Source organism: Chrysoperla carnea, chromosome 3, assembly GCF_905475395.1.
Source record: "Chrysoperla carnea chromosome 3, inChrCarn1.1, whole genome shotgun sequence".
Taxonomy (NCBI): Eukaryota; Metazoa; Arthropoda; class Insecta; order Neuroptera; family Chrysopidae; genus Chrysoperla; species Chrysoperla carnea.
This window is the reverse complement of record NC_058339.1, coordinates 29,169,973-29,183,006: the sequence shown is the minus strand read 5'-3', so window position 1 is coordinate 29,183,006 and position 13,034 is coordinate 29,169,973. Positions and strand designations below refer to the sequence as shown.

The window sequence follows — 13,034 nt, the reverse complement described above, 5'->3', positions numbered from 1 at the left end:
TGTCTTGACTTACTCCACGAATATCGTACATTATCTTAGAAAATTTCTTCTAAAACTTCTATTTTTTTTCAATCAATATGTTAGTATGATTCATATTAGATTCACGTACCTAGATTCCACTGTATTTGTTTTCTTCAACTGTTAAAATACGCCCTAATATAAATAAAAGAAAATAAAACAAAAATCGCCAAACGATCTAATAAGAAAGAAAAAAAAATTGATTTTTTGATACTTTATGTCCGAAATATTACGAAAACACGCGGAGCAGGAATTAATAAATCACTTTAAACTTATTGTTCTTAACGCAGTGGTAATAACACTTGTTTGTAAATAATTTCCTGTAAAATAGGTTTTCATATGCAAGCAATTTATGAAAATATTTCTCTAAAAAAAACATGAAGAAAAATTTTTAGCTGGTTGCGTTTAAGTTTATGTGGACTGCGCTAGCAAGGCTAACGATAGCGTGTATCCAGTAATGAAGGTACCATTACTAAAAAAAATTAATTTTGATGCTCGTTATGTAATCGAATGATTTTTATAACGACGCTTTTCAAGTAAAAATTCGTAAAAGATTTTCTAATGAAATCAGTCGGAGTTGATAGCACAGTCTCCTATTCAAAGCCATTCAAAATTAAAAGTAAATCCAAAATATTAAGGAAAATGAATCGGGAAAAGTCCTTTTAGCTTCCGGAATCCTGCTGTAAATTGTAAATTGAAAAGAATATATGTATATTCAATGAACTTGAAAAGGATTCATTGCTCCAAAGGAATAATTTTCTTTCTATAAACCCAAATTTTAAACGTTGTCAAAGTAGTGGCTCATTTAAATGTTTCATGGGTAGAAATCACCAGAATTGACGGATTATCCTTACTACTAACACTTTATCGTTGACAGTAGTGGTACGTCGTAATGCTTAATTATTAAGGACTATAACTATTACGTAGGTATATTTTAAAGCACAAGAAAAATGATAAATGCAAAAAAATACAAGGAAAGAGCATAATTTTCTTAGTCAGCTATACGTCATTGAATGAAAGTCTAAATACCGTTTAACATTTATTAATGCTCATGCAGTTCGTATATATTCCGAATTCTCTCTTAAACTGACTAAAAAAATTATATTGTTTTTTGCTTCTATGAAATGCATACTTAGGTCAATATAAAGGGATTCGAACCCATTTATACTTAGAAAGAATACTGATTAAATAAAAAACGAAAAAAAAAAGAATCAACCAAATCACGTGATCATACATCGTTGAGGCATGTGGAATACATTTAAATACAAAAAAATAAAAATAAAAGTACAATAGCGTTAATATAATTCACATTTGGCGTCATAATGCCCATATAAAATATACATGTATGTCATACAGTAGATAATATAGATTTTTTTGTTCTTCTATTTTGAGGTTTAAGTCTCTTGTTGGTTTTTATATTCGATTAATAAGCCCTTTCCTCAAGCAAATTGAGAATTTAAATTAAAAAAATAATTTTATTCATTTCGAAGAGCCTTAACTTGTCAAAATCAATTTTATATAAATCAAAGAAGTTATATTTCGCAATATTTCTACTACATTATGCAATCTCTTAAAACTAAAAGATAATGATTTATTTTAAACTTTCCAGGTATTTGTCTTTCTAGGGGATATATTTTAAAAAAAAAAGGGCATATGTTACTGATATCTGTTTTTTTAATAGTTAGCGGTTTCAAGAATTAACGAATAACAGATTCAATTTTTTTAAATTAAAGTCTAAACGGATTTTTACTTTTATTTTTTGATTAGAAATTATGATATTTTGTACAAAATATTTTTCCTTGGTGTTAATTTCTTCAGTTTTCTTCGTGAGATTAAAAAATTAGTTTAATCCAATAAAATATTTGGTATAGTTTTTTTATTGATTTTTTTCGAACTTTAGAGAAAATTATTTTGTTGAAAAGCTAAAAAATGGTACGATTTATATGGCGGTTCGATGTTGTCAACTTCCTTCCACAAAAACCGATGTTATTTTAAAATTTTTGGTTTAAAAATTTAAGAGGAAAAAAAGAAGATTGTTTGGTAACAGTCGAATAATAAAATTATAGAAAATTCTTAACTTATATATTTTTTCAAATCTCTCATATTCTGTACCAAAGAAAATTAAAAAAAAATACCGGATTAGATTTAAATATGTACCCCTGATAAGAAAAAATCCCTGGTTGTTTTAAAATGTAGCAAAACATGGTAGTACTTCATAATGTACTTAATTTGGTTGAATAAATCTTTCAATTAAGAAATATTTTGTAACATAGTGGATATATTGCAAAATTAATGGGCATTTGGATTTTTTTTGTTGAGAAAAGGGTTTCATATTAAATCAAACATATCCTCAAATGAAGTAATAAATTTAGACACAGAAAAATACGGATACAGCGCAGGTGTTTATATAATAAACAGTGTAATTTTTAATTTATACAATGCTGATCACAATTCAATAAAAAAAAAATTAAATAAAAAACAGATATTTAGATATATAATAAATTACATTTAATTATTTTAATAAATAAATAAAAATGAAATAAATAAACACGTTTACAAAGAACATTCACCCAACAATTACATTTGTGTTTTTTTTTATATTTTTAATTGTTTTTAGACAGACAGAGATAGAGACAGAGTCGTACCATAAGTACTTCTGAGACGGAACTAATACTGAGAACATACATAGTGACTCCCACTTCGACCGGCGGTCCTGCAAGCGGAACATATATAGTGATCGTCATCATTGTTTCGTATAGAGGCACCTTTTTTCAGGGTTTTTTGTTGAGGTGTTTTGTGTTTGGCATACTGGGACATTATATATATAATCATTAATAAATATATTTTGTAGAATTATATATAAAAAATTTTGGTCCAAAAACCGGGCATTTAAATATCCATATGGGCAAGAAATAGTGATTACATTGTGTGAGTCAGTAATTCTAGGTTCATCTTAAAACGTATCACTTTTAGAATTACCCAAGATTGTCTGGATTATGAAACAGTATCTTAATTTAAGACAGCCATGCCTAATGATAAAATAAATGTAACTTCTGACCTGGACACTCATTTCACGTTAAAAGCTTTTCTTATTTTTAAATAACATTAAAATAAGCTTAAATATTGCAACTGAAGGTGTTGTAACACTTCATAATGCCGTCATATTTCATGCCACAGACAACCTATGTTAATTTTAAAAGTTAGTCAAAGTCATAGATAGCATTACATATTCACGCAAGTTTATCTATGAATCTTACTTATATGAGATTTATATGCCCAGCTCTTGGAAAATTTATTCAATAATTTTCTTAGTATCCATCTGTTAAATATTTAACATATATTTAGGAATAAAATTGTATAATATTGTAAATTAGAAAAAAAAATTCTTAACAGATAGTTACTAATTATTTTTCGTTGTATAATATAATAAAATTAAACAGTTACGAAATTATTGTAAAAAAAAGAATATTTGTTATTAAAACCATAAAAAATCTGAAAAATTTCTATAAAAAAATGTTCGAAAAATCCCTTATATTAAAAAAAAATTCGTAAAATAGTTTGAATTACACACTTGAAAAATATAAATGTTTATTTGATAGTCCCGGCGAAAACCAAATCAAAGTTCCCCGTCAAAAACACATCCTATTTTAAAAATATATTATTATTATTATTTATAAATCTTAAGAATAAAATTTCATTAATTAAATTCTCAGCTACGATTCCATTCTACGGCATTTACAAAAACAAAAATAAATAATGAAAACAAAAACATTAAAATTATAGAAAAAAAAATCAGTTCACTCGCCATTGCAATCCTAATTATAAACATTCTATATGGTTCAAAAAAGAAATAAAAAAAAGAATTAAAAGTAAAATAAAATTATTATTTTTTGAAAATTGTAGACAATGATGTAAGAATGCTTGTATTTTTTTCATTTAAATGAAAATGAAAATATGTTATGATTAAAAAAAAATTAAATAATAAAAATAATTATAGTTAAATATGTTTGTGTTAAGTCGTCTTTCCTTCGTTTGTTATTGTATTCTAGTGTGGGAGTCCTTCGTATCGATTTCGTAAATGCTTTAGAGAAGTTATTATAATTAAGAAAATAACTGGAAAGGACATTTTTATGGTGAAGTTTGATCAGAATTGTTTTATTCACAATCCTCCATAGTTGTAGCAAATAACGACAAATTGGTATAAATTAAACTAGTATTGTGCAATTTGTATCAGAGCAATTGAAAGATGTATTTTATATAATTGTTCACAATTTTACACCGCTTTACCGCTAGCTTCTAAAAGTTGCAAATGTTATTGTAAAAAAAGTGCTCAATTCTTTTCTGCTCCTTTTAGTTTCAATGATCTATTACAAGTATTATTGGCCAAATTAATTTGACTCTCAATTAAAGTTACTAAAAACTTTAAATTCGATAACATTATTTTCAAACTTCTATCATTCTTGTATCAAAAAGTCCTTTTTCGCTACAAGATAAAAACCAAAATGTAGGTATATTTGCAAATCTTTGTAAAAGTAAGGTGAGAAAAGCTACATTGTTTTGTTGTTAAATTCAGGTGCTTTCCAAAACTTAAACATTTTATAGAGAATTTAGGTATTTATTTCATATCTGTCAGTTATATGATGGGACAAAAACTGTAATAACTTTATAAGAATTCGATACGAAAGCCCCAAAACTGTAATGCTAAAACGTTCGACGTTTCTTATGCATAGTGTATTTCTTTTTCTGGGTTCAATTTTCTTTTAAGTATTCTTAATTTATGAGTTTATAAATAACTGAAGCTTAGTCGGAAGCTCGATTTGAAGATAAATACGAAGATAATTAATTAATCTTGGAAGTGTTGAGTATATCTTATTCACAAAGTCATCACAAATTCTTTTTAAATCAAAAACTTAAGGGCAAATATTTGGACGTACTTTTATAAAAGGAATAAAAATTTTATATATAACAAAAATATTGTTAAGTAAAAATATTAAATTGATATGAATTAATAGCGCATGTGCAATAGATGACGTTTATCACAAAATATAGAGCAAAATTTTCATTACTAGAAAGTCATTTATTTAACTTTGACTTACGATTATTTTAGTCCCCGTTTATTTTGTGTCCATTGTTTTCAGAATTTTTCTACGATCATCCAATTTTTACCTAAAAGTTTCTCATATTCGAAGATCGAAGATCGTATAAATAAAAATATGGCATTTTTTATTCTGAACCACGGTGCATACAAAATAACCCGAAGAACTTTCAAAAATCGAAAAATCAAAGCTTAATAAATGACGTAAGTCTAGAATTTTTTAGCTTGAAAAAGCATATACATTTTAAAAGTTTATCCTTCACGAAAATTCGTATTGATAAAGAAAAAAAACATACACACTAGAACGGATGTAATGAATAGGTTTATTTAATTCATATTTTCCATTTTTTTACACAAATATCAGTCCATTTTCACTTGTATTGTTATTGTAAAGTATTTTCTCGCTTATTTTATCAACACAATAGAAAATTCTAAGAAAAATAAATTTAATTTATAATATTATTAATAATCATTGGATGAAAAAAAATGCATACATGATGCTTCATTTTTAATTCCAAAAATTTATTATATTTTGTTCCTAAAGAGAGAAGTCAAGTGATAAAATTTCCTAGGTAAATTTTAATGAATTTTAACTCAAGATGTTGCTGAGGATAATTCTTATAATAAGACTATTGAAATAATTAGCTATGAATTTTCAAATTATTTGTATCTAAAGATTGAATAAAGATATCTCTATAATTACTCAGAAAAGTGTAATTACTCATCAATACGTTGTTTTAATCAACTTCAAGATAAGATCTTCTCGACTTTTAGATAAGATATCCTTCAACTTATGATGTCATTGATAAATAAACTGAATTTCTTTTGAAGTTTAATAATGCGTAAAGCCAGATAACTTTTCCTCCAAAAAATATCTTAAGTCAGCGTGTTTCAAAATTTTTGAACGTGCTCCAAGCTTAAAGTTTATTTGTTATTCTAATATGACAATAATTAAATAAAATGACAAATTTGTTTAATTAATTGATTATATCAAGATATTTGTAATATAAACAAAAAAATAAACTTTCTTAATTGAATTTATATTAGGTTTTTGGTAGTACATACTATATAATAATAAATAATTAAAATAATAAAAAATAATTTTTTTATTAGTGTATGACTACAAGTTATTTTATTTGCAGATCTCAAAATTTTTCGAACTTGCTATAAAACTTTCATAATTTTTATGTATAAAGCTCACCCGCAAGCAGAAAAGCGATAATATTTGGGCTAATATTGTAAATTTAAGGTAGTACTTACAGTTGAACGATTTCTATAAAAAAATTCTCGAAAAGCTCCTTTATTTACTTTCAAAATTTTAAATTACTGGTATTACCGCGTAGATTTTGAAGAAAAAATTTCGGAATATACATCCTTAAGGGAAACATATGTATATACTTGATGTTTCATTCACAACTACTTCCAACTATAAGTACTACTTTAATACGGAATTGTTTTGCTGGTTTCATTCTAGTTTAATAACAAACAGGATTGATTCTCAAGATATTAATGGTGAGTAGTATTATGTTACATGAAACACTCGTTATATCATACAAATGTATGACGAATTTATAAATGAAAGTACTCATGAGTATAAAATATTCATCATACCTTTTTAAGATACCAAATAAATGTACCTACAGAAATTTTATTTCATGAGTAATTAATTTTATTTCTAAACCTATAAATAATGCGATTGTGTGTGATTTACTCTTTTGCGTATGTAAAAATAAAGCTTCTTTTATGTTTTCACGTTTTTACATACATTTAAAAAAAATGAGAACTTGAAAAAATAAAGACATTTTAAGTATGCAAATACTACCTTCTATATGTAGTTGTTAATACTTTTTTTAAACAACGTTTTCTGTGTAATTTTTTTTTTCTCATTCATTCTTAATGCAACATTTTACCATTTTATAATGCATGAAATAAATACATAATATGCCGAGAAAGTTGCATAAATTTAATAAATATATATGTAAGAAAAATTGGGTTAAGGGTATATGTTTAGTGGAAAAATATGAATGAATTTTTTTTCTTAAAAGAACAACATTTTACCTTTCTCTTCTATTCGATTTAAATCATTATGTATTCGCAAAGTACGTGATTTTTATTGGAGGCATTTTCATGGTAACGATACATTACTTTAATTATAGAATTGTATGGATGTAAATATAATTGTATGATTTGCATTTATGACTTACATTGAAAATTTAATATTATTATCTCACAAATTTAAATAAATAATTATAATAATTTACATTTGAAAAATAATATTTGTGCAATTTGATTTCTTATTTTCACAATTTTTTATGCATTAAGTTTAATTAAGTAGTGTTTTTCAATAATTTTAATTTGACATTTTCTATTAACATGTAAAGAATTGCAAATAAGTCATAACAGCCTCCTTTAACGCCAAAATTTTTCACTGGAAGCGCTGGCATCGATTTTATTGTCCCTACCATGACTACGCACAAAACGAATTCGATTGAAATGATAATTTTTTCTTTATTGATCTCTTAAAATTACTATATGCAACAAATCATATTTTTAGCAAACTATCATAATATAATATTTATTATATAAGAATAATTTTATCAATAATTTCCTTTTTTTCAGTTTATTTTCATAATATTGATGATTATAGATAAAAACATATTATAACTAATTTCAATTTTGAAAGAACTATTTTTAAAATTAATTTTCAACTGAAATTATATTGTATTGTATACCTATTTATGACTCTCTGTGTAAAAAATTATAAATTAAAAGACTATCGATTTATAGAGTGTTAATAAATGCTTATTTAAATATTTATCCGAAAATAATTTATTACTGAGATATTGGAGCAAAAAATCATTTATTTAATAATAAAATATATTCAAAGAAGTTGTATGAAGCAGCCACGTTTGGTGAATAAAGAATTCAACTTGGAGAATTAGTGCTTCTTTGGCACTTTGCACAGCATCAGGATAATTATTGAGTTATTGAGGCTAAAATTATTATTATTAACTAGAGAAAACGTACCTAAAATATTGCCATGCTACTTTGAAACACCCTGTATAAGTAAGTGTACTGTATAATTATATTTATATTATATTTGAATATCAAACCCCACTTAAAATAGAGCCGTGCAATGTTGAAAGATTCTGTATATGCATGAGTATTGTATAATATTTATATTATATTTTAAATGTCAAATATATATCAATTTGATTTATTTATGATATGAGTGACATCTATAAATAGTTTGTTTTGTAACAGATAAACATAATTTTACTATAGATACATATTTTAAAATATCATCGTTCAACATTCTGTATTATAAATAATAGGTTGCTTACATTTAAACCATGTTTACATTTATGAATTATATATTATTCGAGGTCGAAAATATTTATTTTATATCTAGAACAAATTTACCTTCAACAAGTTTAAGTAAGCAATTGTAATGTGGATACAGTCAATATGATTAACACTCGGAATTTTTGTGTAATTATTTATTTTAATAGGGTCTTCCAGATTTTTTGAAAAATGTTTTTAAATTCATTTTTTGGTTCTTTAAGTACCAAAAAAATTATTCGCATATTTAGAATAAGCATAAAAATTTGCATGCCAATGTAGAATAAGCATAAAAATTTGCATGCCATTCCTATTTGTGAAGGTATAAGGTATCATGTTTTCAGACTTTCAATTTTCAGTTCAACAATCGATTAGTTTATCCAGTTTTGTAAAACTTAAGTACAGAATAACTTGTAATTACTCGAATAATTATGTCCTTACTTTAACCTCTAATGGTTAATATTCTAACTCATGACCTCTGGTGGTAAAAATTCTAAATATAATTAAGTTGCATTGTATGCTATTTATTAGATTAAACTTAGTCTACAGCTAGCTGTCTTCGAAATAAGTTATATTAAAATAATCACTAACTTAGTCGATAGGTTAAAATTAGAATTGAATGAGTCATTCTAACTTTTTAAAATTTTACTCAATTGAAATCTTAACGAGGTCATCTAAGTAATTATTTATTAATTAAATAAGACTGTTCGATTTTTAAAGAAATTAAGATTATGAGAGTATCAGCGTTAACTTTACATAGTATTTTTGATTAACTTCTAATCGAGTTTTTGATGTGTTTCAGCGCTTCGTCTAAAATAATTTACCTCGACTGTACTGAATGGTAATGATCAAATTACAAATTATTTAGAAGACCTATTTAAAAAATTAACCTTTACGAACGATGATTATAATCAAATTGAAATATAAAAATAAATAATTACAAGGTGTTCCGAAAAAGGAAAAGTTTTTTCAAAATTAAATATATTATTTCTTAATATTTTAACATTTTTATATTTTAAAATTTTGTTTGTAATTTTCAATTGTTTATGATTTATTTATACAGCATAAAGATTTGATTTACTACATGCTATAAATATTAGTACCTGGATGACAGAGCTTTACTAGGTATTTTTTGAGTTAAAAGGCACAAATGTATTATTTTTTCCTGAAAACACGGATAAAATGACGTTTTCTGAAAATGAAACCTAGCTAAATCGATTTTCCGCCTCGGAACCCCCTGCATACTAATTTTCATGAAAATCGTTGGAGCCTTTTCCGAGATTGCTATTTGTGAGAGAATGGAAACATTTAAAAATAAATTTTTAGAATATCTTATAATTGTTAGCCCATTTTTGAGACACTCTTTATAAACACTTTAGTAGTATTCATTTTATTAAAAATAATATAGAAAATCATTTCCTGATTAAATTTAAAATAATTATAATATCATTTTCATTTTTTATTTAGATGTTATATCCAACTATGAATTAAATTCCATAAACCATAACACAGGTACAACAAACACCACTAACTCACTAATCACATTTTAATTATTTATTGATATTATTAAAAAATATATAAATTGCATTTACCTACAAAAATTATTAAACGAAATTATAAGTTTTCGTGCTATATTTTTTATTTTATATCTTAAATGTGAGTTTTATATTTTATATATATAGATTATAGATGAATATACACGATTGTCACGATTGGCACACCACCACCATACATTAGATAATTATTTTAAACACGATTTTGATAAAAAAACAAAATAAATTACTGGAAAAATCAACTAATTTGAGGATATCAGTTTCCATTTTTGAATTATTTAATGTGTTTAGAAAACAATTAAAAAAATTATAAAGCCAAATTCGTTTATTAAGTGCAAAACAAAAAATATCAATTTTAGCTTGTTATTTACGCGTGTTATTACTATCACTTCTAAAATACTAAAAGCTTAAAAACAGCAACTTGCGGAAGAAGCTTATGAAGAATTGTTTGGAAGCTTAGAAATTGCTGACGGATAAGTGAGAAAATATATTAATAATATATTTTTTTTTAACCTTACAAACAAATACTATTCGACTTGAGTTAAACCCTATATGCGTCTTGCTGAAAATAGCTGAAACTCCAGTCCCCCCAATGTCCGAATATGTTAAAAGATTAATAATTGTGGATCAAAACATTTTGGTCACAAACACATCTTGTTTTTTTATGACTTATGTTGCATTTGGGGACTAGACGAAGGAGGATAAAATTAAACAAAATTTACTTTATTTTCTTGCTTCTAGCCACTGAAAGCGATGCTAGAGTGAACCGGCATACACTCTGCTAGTCCACTCTTAGATGCACTTCCTTAGATGCTACTAAAGAGCGGAAAAAATTATTTTTTGTTTTTTCATTATCTCGAAAAACTTTTGATTTCTATAATTTTTAACAGTAAATGATGATGTTCGATTGTTTTACAAATTTTAATTGAAATTCTAACATTTTTTTCATTAATATTATGAAAAAATTAACAACTCAGTGGGAATCGAACCCACGAACTCTTGCACTTCCAAACAGTAGGTAATATTTCACATTTATCATGTATTATTTCAACTGTTTTCTCACCATTAAATATTTTTGTAAAGTAATGCCTATTAACCCTTTATTTTTATTTATACTTCGAACGATCGAACAACCTTAAGTTATTCCTACCAAAAATTTATATACCAATTTTGGTGTATATTTAATGTTAAAGAAGTAGCTGTATATTTTTAAGGTAGTAGATATACTTAATATATTATATTTATAATAGCAGATGTTACCTGGTTAACGTCAACACATCGCTTATTCTTTTGTACGTCAACTTTTTAATACCAAGTAAAATTTAAATACCTCGTAAATAAGTGTCGTATAAATATATAATGCCACTTAATTAAATTTAAAAGTAAAACCATGTAGTATTAAAGTATTTACAATACTTTGTCATCTGATAAAATTGTTTTTAATTAAAGTTATTATACAAAAATTCAAACAAAAAAATTATATTATTTTATGAAAATATTTACCTATACAATATATGTTTACTATCTATATATCATCAACATACTATTAGCTTGCATTTTGTTTTTTGGCAATTTTATTGAAATAAAGCTTTATTTTTAAATAGCTTAACGCATAAAAAATGGCATTTGCTTGTGAGTAAAATACAAATCAAATTTGTCAATTCTTGTAATGGATTGTCTTTTTTGAAACTTCTATGAGACTTTACTGAATACGGGTATGAAAACTGGCCAAGTTTCCCTAAACTATGATAAGAAGTATGCGATGATGATTGAATATTTTTACAGTAACTGGCTTACAAAAAAATAGTTAAACTGCAGCTTAAAGTATACAATGATTTTCGTTGCAAAAATATTTACACTTTTATGTCTTAAAACGTTTTCATCACAGTCAGCGAATAACTTTAATTGCTTATTTTGATGTAAGATTTCTTTCAAGAACATTTTCAAAAATATTTATCAATAGTACTCCCTAATTTGTCTCATACTGTTATCCAAATGGGGAGGAAAATTAAATGAGGGTGTTTTAAAGTCGATTAGTTTTTTTTTATTATGCATCGCTGATGTGTAATGAGTCTGGGCTCAATCGATCAAACTCTCCGAATATATCTCTATTAATTTTGATGATTACCGAACACATAGTTTAATATTAATAAATAATTTTTTTTGTCTAGTAGAAATAATCCAATTGGAAATATTTTGTCCAGGATGGCATATGGAAGCAATAAAAATAGTTTTCAAAATTATCGTGTTTTAATAGAAACATTCAGGAGCATACATTTTTAAGTTCTATTGTCCGACAAGATGAGGCTTTGGACTTTAGATTTGTCTACTTTGTCCACTTCCAATAAGTTTTATTAAAAATTTAATTGAAAATCGTCAACGACTTTTTCAAAAGAATGCTACTTATGACATCGAAAAATACCTTTTTTACTTATGAAACGGGAGATAATTTTGGTTTTTGCAATGTTTAAAAACTTTTTTATGCCCGAACTCGTCAGTTTCTATAATCCCCATAATTTATTTTTTTTGTAATTTCGAAAAACAATGATGATGAAATTTGACATTACAAGAATTACATTGATCATATTTTTGGCATAAATGAATGAGAAAAAAACATTTATTTTTGACATTATACTAAACAGATATTTGTGTAAATAATGGATAAACAACATTGATTGAGAAATGCACATGATTATTTAATGACAATTTGTGTAATATAGGTGGGTTAGTGTAGATTTAACAAACGAGAGTGAAAAAAACAGTTTTGGATCATTCAAAAATCAAAAATATTGTGTTTTGTGTGTTTTATGTTGGAGGTGTTTGGTAAAATGTGTATTATCGAAGAGTGTAATAAAAAAGTTTTCCAATATTTAGAAATCTTTTTTATATAAACACTCCACATATATTTTAGGTCAAAAAAGTCGATAAAAATTAAACAGAAAAAAAACAAGAAATTCAAAATAAAGAAAAATTAAAAACCTGATGCTAAGTAATTAACTTTTAACTAATTGAAAAAAAAACAAAAC

At 25.3% G+C, this 13,034-nt stretch overlaps 1 protein-coding gene across 3 annotated transcripts in view; it reads right to left on the bottom strand.

The window, feature by feature from the left end:
• LOC123296488 (gamma-aminobutyric acid receptor subunit beta) overlaps positions 1-13,034 on the bottom strand; it is a 231,181-nt gene that overhangs the window by 120,983 nt on the left and 97,164 nt on the right. The window lies entirely within an intron of this gene.